The following is a 20578-nucleotide window of genomic DNA, read 5'->3' as shown; positions in this document are numbered from 1 at the left end:
GTCCTATTATCAATGCCATTCTGAAGATTTTACCTTTATAGATCAAATTTGAAGGCAAGATTTTTTTCTCTATTCATCCCAATTAAATAGATTCATATGTGTAAAGGCCTTCCTCTATTTTTTTCCAGAATTCAACATTTCAGGTAGACCTTGTCCTAAAGAAGCATATCATTCATGGTGAGAAAGCAAGAGTTACGAATAAAATAGTAAGACAAATACAGAAACAAATATAACGTAAGAAAAGATCAGCACAAAGGAGCAGCAGGGCCAGAGAGGAAAAGGTCACTGCTGCCAGCTGCTATGTAATCTTGAGCAAGTCCAATTTCTTTAGGCTTCAGTTTTAAAAGATGTTAAAGGAAGAGCATGGCTAGGAGTCACTCAGAATTCTTGTAACCCAAAAACAGTATGACTTTGATGACTGAGTTTCATCAAGGAAGTGGAGTTTGTGTTGGGGAAAATCAGATGGGAGGACGGAGGGAGAGGAGGGGTGTTCAGAGGAAAGAAACAGAGAGAGCAAGTTAGGCAGATAGAAAAACACATCTTTGTGTAGGAAGCACAGCAGATCAGTTCAGCTGGTTGAACAGAGGGTCTTTGAGGAGGGCAGTGGGAGGTAAGGAATGGGAAAGTTGCTTAGGATCACATGTTGGAGGGCTTGAATGCCTTTTTTCTACTTGGGCACAGTCATGGAATACAACCTCGATTTTATCAGGTCTATTTTGAAGTTAAACTGTGTTGATTTTGTTGACTAGTGATGGGATACTAGATGGAAAACTTGTGTTTGGTAACACGCTTTACTTCTAAAAATAAGCAACAGAAAAGAACACAGCAAACACATCAGTGCACCCCCAGAAGAGGTTTCAGGAGACTTCCCGTTCTTACATTCCATGCAAGCATACCCACATACCACACGCCACCAGAAATTCCATCAACAACCATCCTTTGGTTTCCTAGAATCTTTCTTTGTCCAGCTATTCTACATGCCTTGGTAATATTAACTATTTCTATTTTTCTGAAGTGAAAAATATCTATTCTCTAAATTCAATGCAAGGTATTATATACTCCCTTTCCAGCCCCAGAAAAGGCTTTTATCTTTGTTTATCTTTCAGCATTTGCAGACACTCCTAACTAAGATTTGTTATACAAGGAAGTAAGACAAACACCCAGGATTCCAATATCTATTTCCTTGACTTCTTTAGAAATTTTAGGAACAGTTTCAACAGTTCAGCAGAGAAGATTCCCAAGAGAGTTCTCTTAAAAGTGAATGCTTAGGTACATAAAATCAATTAGCTGTTTTGTTTTGTTTTGTATGCATGTTTTGAGTTTATGCAGTTCTTGCAACACCCTGAAAATGTAGCTGTCTTTGGGGTTTACAGGAATTGATCCAAGGTTCAATGAAGATGCCCTGATTTACATTCTTGAACAGTGAGCTCCTCCTTTTGTAAAACGGTATGTATCTTGTATGTAAACTGGCAAAGTTTTACCCAATATGCTTTTTTTTTTTTTTCAAACAGCAGGATTACAATGTCTTTTGCTTTTCTCCAGGATAATAGCCCTTGGCCGGGTCTTAGAGGCTCTTCAGGAGGCCTAGATGTGCATAAAGTGGAACATCCCTGAGCAGCAGCTCACCTCATGCCTTTGCCTCTAAGAAAAGGGGATTATTTTTCTCCAATTTCTTTTCATCAGTTCTGCCCAGTCTAATTTTAAATGACCCTTTTGGAAATGGATATCATCCAGGAGTAAGCTTCTAAATGCATTGCTTAGGGATTTCCTCTATCTATCTTCTTCTTGGCTGTCCAGAATGAGCTGAGGTTGTGCCTAGAAACCCATGAGAAGCCACTTCTGGTGTATTTATGGCTCTCCAGGGGCAGAATTTCCTACACGAGGAACAGCAAAGAATGGGAGACCAGATAGAAGAAGCCAACCATCTACCAAGACTGCGCTGGGCCCTACGCAAACACACGTCTGCTCTGGCTGCAAGGCGGTGCTTCCTTAGCTTCATCTCATCAGGATGGCCTACAGGCCCTCAGCTTTCCTAGGGATCGTTAGTTTCTGGCTGTACTTGCTTTGGCTCCTGAAGTCTCTGCCTTTGCTGTGACCACTCATTCCCAATATCACTCATCTTATCTAGTGTTTGTCTTCTGCCCTTGCCCGTTAGCAACTCCCAACTCCCAGTCTCTGTTACACTCTCCCCCCCAACATCTCCCCAGTTCTGATGGACGCAGCATGACTGAATCAGCATATTGAGGAAATTCTCAGGATAAATCAGATCTCAGAATCTGCTACTTATGTCAAGCTTGAGTAAAATAAAATGAGGTAGGTTAGCTCAGTTCGCCACATTACTTGGAGCACAGGACTGAAAGCTGTGTTCATTTATCTGGCTAGAATCGGTTATTTATATCACAAACTTGTACTTAATAAGTGCCAGTTCATTCTGGAGTGCACAAAGAATTCATGTAGAAAGTTGGTACCCCAAGGTTTTTCAAAAGAAAAAGATTTTTGGATGTGGACAACACATTTTATTTTCTAGATAATTTAATGTCCAAAAGTTCATCCTGAACTGCAGCCTAAATCCGTCTTGATGGAATATAAATCAATCCAATTAATGCTTCTTTTGCCATCAGTTAACATTTAAAGAGCTGGCCACCGTATCCTTTAATAGCCATAGAGAAACTTGGAGGAAGTAATTATACAACTTTCTGATAGAATAAATAATCCAATGTTGAGGTCAAAAATTCTGGCTGCAGTTTTTCTGCTTCCATGAAAGCGGACTCTTCACTCTGCGTAAGCAGTACATCTCCTTTCCCCATCCCGGCCCCCAGACACTGGGTCGCCTTCGCACCTGGGGCGCTGGCCTCCTCAGTAAGCAGGTAAACAGCAGCACCTGTGGCGGTGTTCAGAGGTGTCCTTTTGGAGGACAATAAATTAGAGGCTGCAGACAAATCCCGACAAATGGTTAATCAGTGTCCCTGCTCCTGTTTTCCATGTCACTCATTTCTGATCAATGGATGTATTGAGTTCTTGCCTGGACATCTTTCTACAAAGCCCCTGTCTTCCTTTCCAGGCTTATGTCCCACTACACCCTTGAATGTAATTTATGCCAATGAGACTAGTCTACTTGGTACTTCCTCAAAGGAGTCTTGTGATATCCTTCTCTGGCTTTGTACAGCCTGTGGTATGCCTCCTCCCGTCGCTATTGTAAATAAGCCTCGACCTTGAGTTGGGTGACCAACTCATCAAGGTTTGCCCAGGACTTTCCCAGTTTTAGCACCCAAGTCTCCCATCCTGGGAAACCCTTCAATGCAGACAGTCGGTCATTCCAGCCTTGACACATTACTGGTTCCTCCAATTAAATTGCTGTCTTACTCTCATTTGAATCTGTAGAGCACTTGGTTTTTATCTTGTAACACTGTTCATTCTCCACTTGAAATTGTAGTCCTCCCCTTCCCCCGCACACACCTCCATTACAATATAAATACTTTGAGGGAATTTTTCCTTTCATTAATATAACATGTAGATTTTAAGTGCCTACTGCATGTTTTGTCATAAGGTAAAAAGCCTTATTCTCAAGTAACTTAAAGTCTATTTGGCAAGAGAAGAAAAAGCAACAACAATACCATATGGTTATTAGCCATCTATGTTATGAGAACATTCTGGGAAAAAGGGCTATAGGGATTCAGTGGAGGACATGATTATTTCCAGTTAAGGTTATCATGGGAGGCTGTGTGGAGAAGGGATTTGAGCTGAATCGCAGTGGATTTAGGTTAGGGAAATAGATGGGGGGACATTCCAGGTGAAGAGACCAGCAGATTCAGAGCATGCATGCTCACTTTTCTGTCCTCCCTTGGGCTAAATCTAGGGCCCAAAATTACTCAGTTATGTTTGTCTAATTAAAATGAACACCTGACATTGTTAGAAACTGCAACTGCCCCTATTAGAAATGATCATAGACTCAAACTTAACATGTGAAAACAGATGAGCTAGGGCTTCAGACAAGCCCAGAGAAACACCATGGAGTTCTTCTAATTAAAATCAGAACCTAATTTTCAGGTGATTTCTTAGCTATGCAGCTGGAACTAAAGTAAATCTTGAGTCTCTTGCAGGAGAGTAGCAGGAAGAGAGAAGCCATCTCTCACCTGCCGTGGGCCTTTAACTGGGAAATCTCCGCTGAGGTATAAATGAGATCAAAGAACAGAGCCATAGGGAAGACAGAAACATCATCTTAAATACAAAGTGATCAAACCACTTTAATTTTCTATGTACAGTGTTTTTCTTTCCAGTGACTCAAAGAGGTTGAGGTTGATAGCTTCTTACAGGACAGATCACAAATTTGAAGTCATATTTTGCATTTGAGAAGTAATTAAACATTTGTAAAATGACAGTTTTCAAATGAAATGTCTGGCCAGTGTCTCCTTCAGAGATAATGATGTGGTTTCTTTGGCTGCAAGTAATGACACAGATGGCAGGGCCTCTCCTCGCCCTGCTCCATTCCCAGGTGGCAGTCCTCAACGGTGGTCACTGCAGTGCTGCTCTCTCTGAGCTTCTTTTCCCAGAGTGCTCTTTGGTAGTCAGCTCTCCCTTGAGACAGCGTGATAGGCACACCTGCACTTTACCATAATTTCAACCCCTTACTTGCAGTGGGCTTTGTTATAAATAATGCCATCAGTGGAGAGTGGAAGCCTGGAATTGTGCAGCTGAAGGATCAAACTGACAGACCTTTTATCTACCACCTTGTTTGGGGAAAATTTTAGTTAAAGGAGGTTACAAGGCAAGGGAGTTACAACCAGATATGTTTCGTATAGAAGATTTACTCTTTCTTCAGTGCTTTTGGCAGAGTTGCCTAACTGATCTTAAGCAATAGCTAAGAAATCCTCCTTGATGCTAGCACTGTGTAATATTGTTGAGCAGGGGGCTTGAGGGTGTGTTCTTTGGTGTACCTAAGGTAGTTTATAATTCCGCTGGGTGCCAGTACAAGAAGCGTTATTTGAAACTGAGATATTGAGTAGCTGATTCTCATGCACATGCATGGGTGCCTGATTCACGCGGAGCTGATATAGCATTTTCCTTGTAAAATTTATTTTAAAAATGTTAATTCAACCTAATCTGAACTCATAAGGACAAAAACTATTTTATGTGATGGTTACAACAGAAACAGACAAACGTCAGTATAAGGAGAAGAATAATTTCTGGGATTGATATTTATTTTTTGTTTATTCTCATCAGTCAAAGTAAATTTGAGCACCTTCCATGTACCCTGTACTGTGCCAGGACCAGACAGTTCCAGGGCATTGAATAGCTGAGGGCAGGCTACATCTAAACAAATGCAATGATGATGCAGCATTAACACAGAAGTATGAATGGAAGGGTGATTGCTACTATATACTAGTACAGAAGAGGGAGCAATTAACTATGCCCAAGACACAAAGGAAGATTTCCTGAATAACGTGGCATTCTGACTGACTCTTTAAAGGAAAAGTAGGAATTGAGCCATAAAGGAGGAGTATGAGATAAAGGTGGTAGTAAAGGTATGCTGGGCATACAACAGTCTGGGCAAAGCCTTAGAGGCCTGAATATTTATATCCTGGTGAGTAATTGTGGATTGTTTGGTGTGGCTCTGCCATAGGGAGTAGGAGGGTAGACAGAGGAAGAAATGGGGCTAGAAATGTTAACTGGGCCTGCCATGAATCGTTCATGAAGCTCTGGTGGAAAGAGGATGGCCTTGGAAGTTAGACAATAGTTGCTCTAAGACCCTTGACAAGTTGCCAAACCTTTCTGATTTTCAGTTTCTTTAAAGTGGACATGAGACCAATAATAAAACTTACTTTGTTACATCACTGGATTAAATTCCTGGCACAAAGTAGGCAGTCCTAAGTGTTAGTTCTCTTTGGCACCCTTACCTTCTATGGTATTCATGTAAAAGTTAGAGTTTATTCTGCCTGCAGCAAGGAGACAGCGAGGAACCTGAATCAGAGAAGTCACAGGGTTAGCTCTTGGCTTATAAAAAGAAATCACTCTCACACTGGTGTGAAAGAAGGGTCGTGTTCCAGTGAGACAGGAGACAGGGAGACCAGTTGGAAGCCTGTTGCAATATTCTACAAAAGAACTATAAAGGGCTTGAGCCAAGGCTGTAATGACAAGAAATAAAAAGATTCCAGACATATGAGCATTCACGACAGAATGGAGATCTATAATGGAAAAATCAAGGATGATGTGGTTATTCCGCAGTGATCAAAGGAACTCCCTGGAGTAATCTTGCACATTCCTTTAGAATGCCTAGACACCTCCTGAGCACCAGGCAGCCCTTAGGAGGGCCCAGGAAACTCCAGGGCTGGTTTCCAGGAGTCCACCCACTGATAAAGGGTAGTTGACTCCCCAGGGGCTCTAGTGTGACATTATTATCATTGATTATTTCTGCTGCAAATCATATTTGAAAAGAGTGACATAATCATTTTTTATTAATTCTCCTTAACAACAAGATGCCCAGCTAGATCACCCAGCATTATCAGCAAAGCTGGAACTAACCTCCTAGAGTCTGGGTTCAACCAACTGACCTCCTCTCTATTACTCGGGCTTTACGAAGCAAGTACCGTAAAGCCTTACTTAGTTAAAATCAAGACAACCAGCTGCAGTGGCAGGGTTTGAACAGCCTCCAACATTAGGAGGAAATACAAATAGCAGTCCCTCATCCCTGGACTGGTCAGAATTATAAAAAAGAGATGTGGCATTGTGTCTCTGAGCAGAATGCGGATCTGGAGATGCAAGGAGCTGGCTACTTATTCACAGTACGTGTAGATCCACAATGGCTTATACAAGTCAAACAGATAGAATGTGTTTGAACATATGCTTCCTGCCAGGCACTGTGGTCCATGCTTTATATACAATTGATTTATTTAACCCTTCTGATAAGTCTTTATTTAATCCTTCTGGTTATGCCATCAATAGTGTTGATTCATATAAAAGGAAACTGGAACTTAGAGAGATCAGAGAAGTTACCTAAGATCACACAACTAATGAGATCATAGAGCCAGAGCGGGCACCCAGGTCTGACTCTAGAATCCATGTCCTTCACTGCTGCACAATGTGTCCTCAGTTTCAGAAAGCAAGCGGTTCAAGGATGTGTCTCTATTCCTTGTGTGATTAATGTACATAATTGTGAACTTCTATTACGGGTTCCTTATGATGAGCATCATAAGAATACTGGGATGCAGAGACAATGGACCTGACCGAATTCAATTTGGCCCAATCAGTATTTATTGAATCCTTCGTGCTGTTTGTGTAGGCAGTGTTGACCCTGCAGGAAGAGAAATTCATTGGGAAATATTCTGACCTCCATACTTTGTGCTTTAACAATCTCACAAACTAGAGAAAGATTAGCCCTAGAAGTATCCTCCAGATCACATGATGCCAGGCCTTTACAAGCTAGGTACCCCACCATCTCAGAGAACATCCTCCTCCCTGGCAACAATGAAAGAGGATAAGGGGTTGAATTGACTTGTAAGATATTCCACTTCTGTCATGTTATAACTGTCAAAACAATAATAACAACAGCAGCACGATATTAACAATAACAACTAGCATTTGTTGGGCATCTATTGGTGGTGAATCAAGCATTCTGCTGGTAACTTTAGTCACTTACCTAATTAGTGATAGATTGGAATTAAAATTCAGGTCCGTCTGAAAACAAAATTGCATCACAAGTGAAAAAGTTACCCTTTTTCTCTAAGTTACAGCACACTTACCTATGGAAATAACACCTGTTAGATGGAAACCCCGAGGAAGAAATTTCTGCAAACTGTCTCTCCAAAGCGGCTCTAAAAGTAACAGAAGTAATGAAATAAAGAGAGGGCGCTGCTCATTGACTTATCAATTCCAGTCCAAGTCCAAGGGATTTATCCTCACTTCAATTGCAGAATTTTCTTTTCGTTCCAGTTCTCAATGTATTTTTCTGTCTTCTTTTTCTCTAACTCCTAAGTTCAGGACTATCTCTTAATTGGCTCCTGGATGGAGCCAATTGATCCAGAAATGAGAAAGGGGAAAGGCTTGGAGATTCATGTGATGATACTTCTAGGGTGGCTTCCCTTTATGTGGAGACAGAGGAAGGGGTGGTGGTGATGGCAGGCCTCCTGGGATCAGCCCTTCCAGGAAAAGCCTCTGACTCTGTGACTTCTCCCTCAAATTACAAAGCCAAATCAGGCAGTCATTATGCTGTGAAAGGAGATGCTCAGACAAATGCAGGGGAAGTAGGCGGTGAAGGTCTAAAAAGAGCAGGGTGGAGGTCAGGGAAGTCAGAGCCCGTCCGGGAGGTCTGGGACAGCTGCCATCATCAGAGCAGGAAGAGTGTCTCCCTAACAGGCAGTTTATAGGGCTGCTAATTGCCCGTTTCTTTCTATATATCCGGCTTGAGCAAGTGCAATTCTGTCCAGAGAGAAACCCAAAGAGCTGAAGATGGATTTAGGAAGGCACAATAGATCCATAAAAGTAGATGAATAAATAAAGACATTAACTTTTAATGTAAATAGGACTGAAGCATTCTTATTCTTTTTTTCTTGAAGATATAAGAGGAAATTCCTCCTGCCAATTTGAACAGCTTTAAAGTGTACTTGAGAGCACTTGGAAGAAGAAAAAGGACCCAAGTACCAGATAATATCTGCGTATAGGTGCCAAGGGTAACTCAAAATTGTTCACAGAACTGGAGAAGTACGCTGCTGCTCAAATAGCTGTAAACCTAATTAGAATTGAAAGAAAGCTAGTCACTGGCCAACTATGGACTTTGGCTTATTCGTTCACTCAACACACATTAAGATCTTCCTCTGTGTTAGGTGCTGATTATGCTCTGTAGATACAGAGATGAACAAGCCGTGCTGTGCTCTCAGGGAGCTTGTGGTCTAGGTGGAAGGTAGCAGACAGGTCCCTGTGGAGCACTGATTGAGACTGAGGGTATCCAGGAACAATCTCAACATTCTTTGGGACTGAGCTAAGTTGCAGCCAAGGCTGAGGGTCAGAGCAGCCAAGAAATCAAGGAAGTCCCCTGCTTAGTAGTAGTCATTCCTAAAACCATGGCAGCAAGTTATTTAGTTCCTCAAATGTGTTGGCACTACTATATGTGCTTTTGTGTGCATTACCTCTAACCCATAACATGTTCCTATGATAGATCTTATTAAGCTTATTTTCTAGAAAGGATACTTAACTCAGAGAAGCTCAGTACCCTAACAAAGTCACACAGCTGGTGTATAACTGAGCTATGACCCTTTGTATTTTAACTTTAAATAGCACCCCCCATGACCACCATTCCAACCTTCTACACGCTAAGACTGGATTAATTTTTACTAAAACTCATTTCTTATAATAGTATTCTCAGCACTTTCAAAGTATCCTTTTAAATGAATTCCCAGTTCCTTAGCTTAGAATTTAAGGCTCCACAGCACCAGGTTCTATGCTAGCATTTTGGTCTTACGTTCCATAAATGCTTTAATATACCTTGCACATCAATTAAACCAAACTACTTGTCATATCTGAAAACTTCATTAATTTGCCCACATCCATATTAATTAAAAAGGCTGTTGTTGCTGATTAAATGTGGGAGGCATAGAAGAAGAAGATGACAAAGTTGATTCTGCATTTTCAAGGCTGAGTGATTTAGAATGTTGGTGCCATCAAATAAAACAGGCAAGTCATGAGGAGGGGTGGTATGAGGGGTAAGGATAAATCTTGTTTTAATGTCTTGTTTGAATTGACAGTGGAGCATTCAGGAGAGCAGCCTGGCCTCCAGTTAGAAAATTAGCCCAAAGTTCAGAATGGTAGTCAGGACAGGAGTTAGGAGTTGGTTATTTTGGAATCTTTTGGTGATTTTGGAATCTTCCACAGGAAGTGATAGCTCAGCTATGGGGCTGAAGGAAGTGACCCAGGAGAAGTGAGTGAAATGAGAACAGAGAACCCCAGGCTGAATCTTGGGGGAAGCTCAAGGGCCTGTCAGGGTTAAGGGTGGACAGACAGATATAGGGGGAAATGAGAGAAAAACTCAAAGCAAAAGCACAGGTTTCTTCCAACATTTCTAGGAAAATAAATGCAAAGAAGCAAGGGAATATTTTGGTTCCTATACCAAGGCTCCTCAATTTGCCTTATTAATCTTAGAGACTTTCCTTAACTATTGAGGATGGAGGCAAGGAGCAAACATGCTACATGAATCTGAGCTCTTGCTCATCTTCACATTGTGGATCTTGCTTTTCAAACGAATATTTGGAAACATTCACTAACAAAAATGCACTGGTGTCCCATGGTGAACACGATAAAGTCCCTGCCCTGGGGGAGGTTACTTTCTAGTGGATTATATCACTGGCAAGTTCAGTGATGGAGCCAGCACAAAGCATCACAGGTGTTAGATGAACTCTCTAAGGGATGGATCTGGAGCTGGATCTTAAAGGATAAGTGTTGCTAAGTCTGGGCTGTAAGACGTGATTGATTTAATTAAGAAGGCATGATCAGATTAAAGAGATAATAAGCAGCACATGTGAGAGCACCTGCGAACAGTTCAGTGTGCTGGAATACAGCACAGCAGGCAGGGTAACAGTCTTTTGGCATGCATGATATTGTTGAGAAGAGCAGAGGCCAGGTTGTACACCATGCTAAGGAGTTTTTATTTTATCCTTCAGATGATAGGAATCCAGTGAAAAGCTTTTGTTTGTTTGTTTTTTTGTGAGGAAGATCAGCTCTGAGCTAACATCTATTGCCAATCCTCCTCCTTTATTTCCCTTTTTCTCCCCAAAGCCCCAGTAGATAGTTGTATGTCGTAGTTGCACATCCTGCTAGTTGCTGTATGTGGGACGCCACCTCAGCATGGCCGGACAAGCGGTGCGTCGGTGCGCGCCCAGGACCCGAACCCCGGGCCACCAGTAGTGGAGCGCACGCACTTAACTGCTAAGCCATGGGGCCAGCCCAGTGAGAAATTTTAAGTTGGGAAATTACAGAGTTCTCATTGTGTTTTAGGAAGATCTCTGGCAGATGGAGGATGTACTGGAGAATATGGAAACAGGGAGACATTTTAGGAAGCTACTGTAGTTGTCCAGGCAAGTGATCATAAGGGTTTGAACCAGAGTAGTGATGGTGGAGATAAAGAAGGATATATGGATTCCAGAACTCTTTTGGAGATGAAAGTGCTTGGCCTGGTGATAGATTTGATGTGGAGCCTGAGAGCCAGGGGCCATAGAAGACATGTGCTGGTCTATTTTGGGTGACTGAGGGGATTGTTGCACCAGCGACTGAAATGCAAGCACAGGAGAAGGGATTGGCTTGAGGGAAAGATATTAAGGTCAGTTTTAGATGTGTTGAATTTGAGATTCCTGTAATACATCCGTAGCAAATACCTGGCAGATATGTGAATATACATATGTAAATCCTGGCAAAGTCTAGGCTGGACACATAGATTTAGCAAGAAGAGCACTGAGCTGTGTGCAACAACATTTCTGTGGCAGCCAGAGAAAGAGCAGGCTGTGATGGAATAGAGGAGAAGCTTTCAGAAAAAGTATAAACTTTGCACAAATTTCATAGAAGTAAGGAGAGCACAGCATTCCAAGAAGGAAAAGATTGTGATCCCAGATAGAGCAGAAACGTTCATTAAAAAGAGAATTGAATTAAGAAATCAAAATAGTCGGTGGTTCTCCATGATGCAACTCTCTTCCCTTCAGGACCTCAGCGTTAAACCGTGGGTTTAGGACAAGCTAGCAGAAGTGTCTTGCTGTCTAGCCATGATAAGGTTCCTACCAACCCTTTCACTGCATTTCTTCACTCTGAAGGACACTAAGATTGTCCTACATTTCATCACAGACTGGACTTAAGTTAGGTGGCACCAAAGTGCCCTTACTTAACAGATGTGGATGAATCCACAGGCACTGCCAGAGTTTTCACAGACAAGACCAATTTCAATGAAGTTGTAAGGCAGGGGGAAAATGTCTTAAAAGCAAGACACTAGGGACCCCACACAAAGGAGCAGGAAGGCATTGCCGTGTCTCTATTGTAGCAACTGCTGCTGATGATTATCCGGCATGTGTGAGGGAAGCAAACTCTTGCTTTCTGGCACTTAGAAACAAACATATTTTTTGTAGTAGTAAAATCCACACAGGTATACCACGCTGCATATATTAACCTATGAGACCAAGCTATTTCTAGAATTTTGAAGGGGAAGAATTAAATATCTACTTCATGGGAGGTGTAGAATAAAAATCTTTAGGTTTGGGGAAGGTTTCTCTTTTTATTTCTTTGAAAATAACACATCCTGAAGGTGAGAATATATGATATAGATGGTAATTGCTTTTTTGCTGGAACTACATTTTCGTCCTCCTCCCTTTTGCCTCCAATATTAATTATCAGGACTAAAAATAGTCCATTGTGGCATGTGTGTGCCTCTGGGGGGCTTCTACAGAAATCTGACATCTGTGCAGGAGGCTCCGCTGAGATGTGTTTCTGTGAAGCTGTCTCCTGTTTGTGAATTCAGTAAACACTGGCATAATGAATGCTCAAGTGTCTGTCTCTCACAACGGCTGTGAGTGGCAGCCTGTGAGAACAGTGTCTTTCTGAGCAGACATGACTCACAATGCCTGAAGGGAATAGGGAATGCATGGAATATTTATGCTTAAGAGCATTAATGAAGATAGAAAAATATTGATACAATAATATACCACAATGTAACGGTTGTTTGCAACCAAAAGGCTGTGGTCTTTTGTAGTTTCTCTTTTTGTATGTAGCTATAAACAGGTGTACCCCCTACACACCTCATTTGGAGGAAAAAAAATATAAGGAAACTTAAAAAACAGAAAATTTGTGAGTTGTTTACATCCATGGTCAATTAAGGTGTGGTTAGATGGATACTAGGAAAGTGTTCATGGACCAATACATATCTGCTGGAATTAGAGACTCACGGCTTTGCAATAAGCCTCTTCCTAAAAATACAACTATCACTACTGGTCAGATTATTCCTCACTTTGTAAGATTTAATTTCACCAGATATTCTTTAGTTATCTTTTTGGAATGAATGGTAGTTTCGAGGAGATATAAGGTGAAGTGAAGAAGGGAGAGATAATTTGTAGCACGGAAACAGTGGTCATATTTCCTAATCAAGATGTGTTTTGACAAATGAGTGTATTGTTAGGAAAAGTAAGATTGATTACTTTAAAATTGGGTTATTCTTGAAAATCTGAGATGTACAGTCATGAAACTATGGGATGTACCTTGTCAAGAATTCTTAGATGGAATGTCAAAGTGGGGAGCTCTATACATCAGGGTGCAGATGAGAGCACACAGAAAGCTCTAGGAGGCAGGAATGAGGTCCAGGAGGAGGGAACAGTCCAGAAAAGGGAGGAGGCACGTCTAAGCAGAAGGAACGATTTTGCGATTGTACTCACATGCGCATAGTTTATGGACAGCTGTTCATGCTACAGAGTTTTTTGTTTTAATTTTTAACCCCAAATGGTCATTTCACAATCAATTCTTTTGATCAGCTTTCTGGATATTATTTAATTCCCTCATATTCCTTTAATATGTGTGTATATTACATACTGAAGACTGAAAAACAAATTTCATTAAAGTTAACCGTTTGATTCAACAGATATTTTCTGAGTACCTATTAAGTGTAAAAATGATACGTCACTGGGAATTACGGAGTATGATATGCATTTAAATATTGAGGAATTTCTCTGTTGTAGAAAACAATAACTGGAGTATTTATCTACTCTTATAATTTCTGATTTAATAGCTTATGAATTATCCACTTTGAATTAAAAATAGATTTTAGTCCCACAGTATTTTCTTGCTGTCATGCATCATACATCAGGGTTGCTGGCTCTTCTTTCCATTTGGTGTCCATAGGAGTTGAAAATGGACTTTATTTTTAGCCTAAGGAAAACATAATTTGGAAGACAAATTTGTTGCAACAAAAAAATTTCTTACAATTCATCTCACACCAAATAAACTACAGCCACCCATTGTCTTGAATGGTAAGAGCAGACGCTCCACGTGGAGAGGCTGGGAAGACTTGCTGTGGCCTCCAGTCCTTCCACACTTATGCCTGTGGGAAGACTATTTCCTGAAGGTCGTCATGGTCGTCATTTACACCACCTTCAGGTTTGTAAATTGGAAGCTTAAAGACATCCACTCCCATAGTGTCTCCACTGATCTCTGGACCAAGTGGTCAGATACCTTTATTGCTTAGAACAGAGAATCGTTAGACTTTTCCTCCTGGTCATTTAGGTTTTCCAAACAATGTTGTGGGAGCACCAGGGTTTGTTTACGGTACCTCAGAGGCTGCTGTAGTGCGTGTGCGGCAGAGCAGTTCAGGGAGAGACCACAAAACTGAGCTAGTGGGGTCTAGACCCTACATATGCTCCTTCCCTGAATTTAACTCTGACTAGAGGAAGTCTCTTATTTATTGTGTTCTGTATTTTCGAGAGCTCTATAAAATGTCATTTGAAGATAAAAAGTGATTCTTAGTTACGTAAGCTTGAAAACCATTGATTGAGATTATCCATAAACACCTCTGAAAATAAACTTAATGTTCACCTAACAGGGAATGTTTGACTATATCATGGCTCACGATTGCTATGGATATTATGCAGCAGAGAAAAAGGATGAAGTAGATCAACGTGCTGTTATATAGGAAGACATAGGAATAGTGTGAAGTTTTAAAAGGACAAGTTGCAAAACAATATTTAAAGTATGATCTCATTTGTGTAAAAATACATATAAATCAAGACTATAGACTCCTTTATGTACAGCTAGGTGCAGGCATTTTGTGGCTTCATTCAAGCTGACATTTTGGTAATGAGTGGGACCCTACAAAGCCTGTCTGGAAAAGTGAAGTGTGAGCCTGTCACTTTGGGTTTCCTTCTGGGTCAGAGACCTTTGGTTTGTGCTTGGCTCAGGGTTTTTATCTGCTGACTAGCAATAAAATTCATCACAGAAATAGAAAAGCTCCCTTCCTTAAATCTTGGTTCTGAGCTAAAGGAGAGAGAACAACCTCCCAAATATAAGGCAAGTTATACTGAAGAAAATCTTTTAAAAGGCTGGCTTTAGTATAAAAAAGAAACATAAACTACAAAATGCACTCAAATATCGACCAGACCATGGGAGAAAGAATATTAAGTGACTCAAATTTCAATTTATAAAAGACAATCAATCAGGGAGTTATTTGTATCAAATTCAGAGGCAGACCATTCTCATTGCACTTCTCTCCATGGCCTCTCTAAGAAACAAATTATAGTGCAAATGTATTTTTTGGCACACCAAACATTACATACCAACTTATTCTTGATTAATATTACAACGTGTTGATGAAATTTGCTAAGCACTGCTTAGAGCTAAAATGAGAGAAGTTTTTTTTCTTAAATAAAATGTGTTGATACTTGTTTTCATGGTGACTATTAGTTGCATATTCAATTTCATGTTCATAGATATGGTGTGCTGGGAAATTATTTTAATGGGCAGAAATATTGAACTTCTACATGTCTCCCATACCTCAGCTTTCTTTTTTTAAATTTTATTCTATTTCAACAAATTTATTGAGAGCCTGCTGTGTTCCAGGTAGCATGCAAGGATTAGAATGCAGTGATAATTTTTTTTAAAGCTATTTCCAAAATCAAGAAATTGATTGTCTAGTTGGTGAAATAGACACACACGCTAAAAATTGTGATAAAAAGTGATACGTATTATAACAGAGGTTGGCACACAGTGATGTGGGGAAAGAGGAGATCTGGACTGTGCACTCCACACGAGCAGAGACTGGGCTGGGATCTTCTTCACTTCCGTATCTCCAAGCCCCTAGCACAATGCTTCATACCTGGTATTTGTTTAATAACCAGTTGTTGCATGAGAGAATGAAAGAAACCATGAATGAAGTGAGACTTGTTGGAGCAAGCTTCGTGGGAGATATGACCTTTAAGCTTGGTCTTGAAAGAAAAAGTAAAATGAGTAAGTGGTAAGGGAACAAGAAGGTATTCCAGGTAGAGACTTGAGTACATTAAAAATAAGTTCATGCCAAATATATGGAATAAAAGACAACTACGCAGGGCCAGCCCAGTGGCGTAGTGGTTAAGTTCGCGTGCTCCACTTCCACGGCCTGGGGTTCACAGGTTCTGATCATGGTCGTGGACCTATGCATCGCATATCCAGCCGTGCTGTGGCAGGCGTCCCACATATAAAGTAGAGGAAGATGGGCACGGATGTTAGCGCAGGGCTAATCTTCCTGAGCAAAAAGAGGGGGATTGGCAACAGATGTTAGCTCAGGGCTAATCTGCCTCACAACAAAAAAAGAAAAGAAAAGAAAAGAAAACTTTGCAACATTAAAATGCACATATTTAACATGTTAAATAGAACACACACATTTGCATATATGTAAAGCATATTTATATTATATTTGCTTTATCCTTATATGTTTTATCCAAATATATTGTATCCTATATATACAAACTCAACAATTCTGCAGCAGTGACACCATCCGCTCTATATGACTGCCTGTGGTCAGGCTCTGCTTCACGTACTCTGCTAACAGCATTCACCTTCTCTCTTGTCACTGTGCTCCATGTAAACCTCATGCTTTGCAGGCCTTGCTATTAATCATTTATTTCAACAGTCACTATCAATACTCGCCACAAAACCTTTTAGGAGCTCAAAGCCCTGATTGGAATGTGATCTTTCCTTTCCTTTGTCTTGGTTCTGATAAAGTTTGGGGCTATTCTGAGGCTTATTAGCAGGAAGGAATCAAGTATAAGAAGCCAGTAGGAGCCCTTGAATTATCACAGGGCAAAGATATATATGTGAGCCACATGTTGAAAGCTCTTAGAGATGGATTAAGTATAGTCTCTTCTAAGTGCCTTGATGTTATCCTCTTTTATTTCAGCTTTATTCATATTCAACAATGAGAAAATGTGCCTCTGTTATTAAATATCTTTGCGTATGGCATGTTATGAAAAGAAATAGTAATAATAAGTCCAAATCAAGCTGTTAAAGCTAGGCTGGCTGGGACAAGTTGCTGGAAGAATAGAAGGGATAACAGGTTAGACTTCACAGACTAAATGGCATATTGGTTCTTTCTCTTTCTTTGATTTTACATATTATCAAACATTTCGAGTAGACATTTCTTGTGTTCTATATTTAGCCAAAGGATGGTGCCTCAATAAATATTAAATTTAGATTATTTATCTAGATTTAGATTCTAGTTCAATTCTGCGTCAGAGAGAAGAAGCGGGGTAGCGTGGAGGGGATGTGATACAGCTGTCGGAAGTTCAAGCGATTCAACGGAGTATGCTGGAGACATCTGCGTGAGCAAAAGTACCGTCTGTGGCTCTATTACCCAGGAGGTGGGAGTTCAGCCTCTGGCTTCCTCTTAAGCCACCCAGTCCATTTACGGTGCAGCTATTTCAATGGGAAATCAGTTCCCTTGGATTCATTTTGCTTTAAACCAAATGCTATTTCTACATACTTTGGGAAAGACAGATATGGTGCTTAGCACTTAAAAGTAAAGGAGATAGTTTCCTTAAGACTAGGAGCCCTAAACAACTAGAAGGATGTGAACCTATGACATACAACTGTCTACTGGGGCTTTGGGGGGAAAAAAATGAATAAATAAAATCTTTAAAAAAAAAAAAAAAAAAAAGACTAGGAGCCCTCTTCAGTCTGGGTGATGTGTCTGATAATCACAGAAGCAAGAAACCTTCCTCCTCTGTTAGATATGTTGTCCCACGACCTGGCTCACATGTCTCTTTGGGGGTCAAACACAACATACACAATCCTTGACCCACAGAAGTTGTTACTCTGCCCCTTGAGGACTGCAGGAGGGGACGGGTATGGAAACTTACTCTGCTTCTTTGTCATTTCCTCTCTTTCTAGGTTGCTTTCTTACTGGCACCAACACAAAAGTTACCAGATGTTTTGCTTTCATAGAATAACTGTTGTGTAAGAACAAACCTGTAAAGCAGATCTCAAACTGCTAGTTTTTGTTAAAAAAGAAACAGAAGGAAGGGGGAGACACAAAGAAAGAAAGATATAGACAGAGGTAGACATATGTCTATTCAAGACTATCTGGTCTCTTAGGCATTTTGGTAATTGATACTCTGTACATGTGTAATAATTTAAATAATAGTAATAAAAATGCCCAAACTTTACTGTTTATTTAACTATGTGTTAGGCACTGTAATAAGTACTTTATAATCATTTTCTCATTTAATGTGCACAACAACTCGGGCATAATATTATTATGCTGATGTTACGTATATGAAAATCCATTCTTAGGGAAGTTGAATCACTTGCTCATTGTCACAGGGCCAAGTGGTTGAGTCAGGACCATATCCAGATTTAACTGATACCAAAGCCACTTCTCTTAATTATAACAATGTACCTACTCATTGAAATTGTAGCCAAATGCAATAGGGGGTGGGTACCTGTTAGGAAAAGCAGTATTTGATTCAAAGACAAATCAAATGATGCATATGCTGTCCATGGCTCTTAGCTGATCCAATCTCCAACATTCCCTGGGATAAACAACATAATGTAGGGTAGACACAGCCCAAGAAGCAAGCCAGCTCCAAAATGCTGTGGCTGATTCCTCTGCTCCATCCTATTGATGCTCAAAGCCTTAATATCCTAAGTGCTAGTGTTGATTTCCTCCAAGACCTTTAAATGTCATGGAAGGAAATTTCAGTTTTATTCTGGATGAACAGGTCCTAATTCTGTGGGGATCAGAGGGTTCTGTGGAGTCCATGTAATAATCTCATGCCCCATCTCCCCCAGATGCCTTTACCTTTTCAATACTGTACTTGCTTGTCTGTAGGCAGCTCCCAGAGCTGAAATAGGTCTCAGAATCTTCAGTTTTCATTAATGGAAACCTGCAATTCAGCAAAAAAAAAAAGAAAGTAAAAGGGTTGTGATACAGACAGGTGCTAGAGAGAACCATCTGCTTGTTAATAACTTGCCCACAGATTTTCATGCAGCAGGATAGGGACACATTTATTATGCGATGCTGGGCCCCGTTCCATTTCACTATCATTTTTGTAGAAATATTATTACTTGCGCAATGTGCTATATTTTTTAATTTACTTTTTAAAATCCTCCTCTCCTGGATCATGTTCTCAATATCCTTTTCTCCTTCCTCCCCCACCTCCTCCTCCTGTTTCCTACCCTCCTACAAACCACAGCACACACCGCAAACAGAAGCTATCCCCGAACAAAACGCTGATAATATATAGTGAAAATGGTATTTTCCAATGCAGGTCAAAATTTATCGCAATGATTTCAAGGAAATTTTTTTCAATTTTGGTTTAATTTTGTATTATGAATACATATCTCGAAATAGATATAGCAGCTTCTATAAACTAGGGGTTGGGAAATCTGAGAGACAAGAAACATCACATGTAGTCCTGGCTCTGCCATTAGCTAGCAGTGTGGACTTAGGTTATCTGCAAAATGAGTGCATCAGACTAGATTGATGGCTTGATTGATTCTTTCATTCAAGAAATGTTTATGCTCTGCCTTACAAGAGCCACACACTATGCTCAGTAGTAGCTGATAGAAGTCAAAGATATGGGTCTCATTCTCAAGGATTTCACTCACTAGAGGAGGAAGCAAACAATTGTAAAAGTGATGTATTAAGGGTTGTGATTGAAATATGTACAGAAGGCACAAGCAGAATGGTTCAAAAATTCTTAGAGCTATTTTTCTTGTGTTGGGATTTGTTGTAATGAGATTGTCCAACAGCAGGGTGGCAGAACCAGTCTTGGGTGTCTTTGATGACATGGTAACAATAGTGAAAGGGCAGTTCTTTTTATGATCCCATCATCTGACTAAAGAGAATACCCTCCTGGAGGATATGTTGACGTGCATCTAAAATGAAGGTTAGCTCACGAAGATCACACCCTGCATTATTTTCTCCAGACTCAACCAACTCAACTTGCACACCTTTTCTGGACTTGGCAATATACTTTGATATTCACCCATGACCCACAGAAACTCTTGAGTTAAACCAGCCCATCCCTTTGGAATCTTATGCTTTTTTATCTCTGGTCCTGGCTATGTGGTATCTTTTCCACATCTTGTATTCATTAGATTTTCTGAAATAAATATGATACTCATGATTTGACAAAGAATTTTTTGAATTAGAAATTTATAGATGTGAAAATTCTTGTAAGTGTTTTAGTTAATATAAATGGTAATTTTTAAATTATAAAACATATATCTCAATATATTTTTTAAATATACAAATATTATTACCCAATCATATCATTACTCTAGTATAACTATTTCTATATTTATTCTCAACCTTTTCTCTTATGCATATATATTTTAAGGAGTTTAGGAATTACCAATATCATAGGACAGTTGCAATATTCCCATGCCTGTTTCAAGAGAGGATGATATTACAAAAAATTTTTTGACAAGTCAGTAAGTGAAAAATGTTACCTAAATATTATTTAACATTAATTTACTTGAATACTTATGCCCTATGCTTTGTTTCTTTTAACATAATTTTTTGTGTCAAAGGTAAAAAATATTAAATCTTAGCTAAATATGCATTTACTCATATCACCATTTTGATCTTCAGAAG

At 40.0% G+C, this 20578-nt stretch overlaps 1 protein-coding gene and 1 long non-coding RNA gene across 4 annotated transcripts in view; one reads left to right on the top strand and one right to left on the bottom strand.

Annotated features, from left to right (window-relative positions):
• Positions 1–20578, top strand: part of OPCML (opioid binding protein/cell adhesion molecule like) — a 497258-nt gene that overhangs the window by 315716 nt on the left and 160964 nt on the right. The window lies entirely within an intron of this gene.
• The window catches only part of LOC147916730 (uncharacterized), a 75894-nt gene that overhangs the window by 14574 nt on the left and 40742 nt on the right, over positions 1–20578 (bottom strand). For both annotated transcript variants that reach the window (XR_015552765.1, XR_015552764.1), the window contains exons 2-3: positions 18779–18863; positions 7737–7808 (exon numbers count right to left, since the gene is read on the bottom strand). This is a non-coding gene — a long non-coding RNA (uncharacterized LOC147916730). The remainder of the gene's footprint in view (positions 1–7736; positions 7809–18778; positions 18864–20578) is intronic.

This window comes from Ceratotherium simum, chromosome 7 (assembly GCF_057802395.1).
Source record: "Ceratotherium simum simum isolate JZ-2026a chromosome 7, ASM5780239v1, whole genome shotgun sequence".
In the NCBI taxonomy this organism is placed as follows: domain Eukaryota; kingdom Metazoa; phylum Chordata; class Mammalia; order Perissodactyla; family Rhinocerotidae; genus Ceratotherium; species Ceratotherium simum.
The sequence above is the reverse complement of the archived record's forward strand: the minus strand, read 5'-3'. Positions and strand labels throughout refer to the sequence as shown.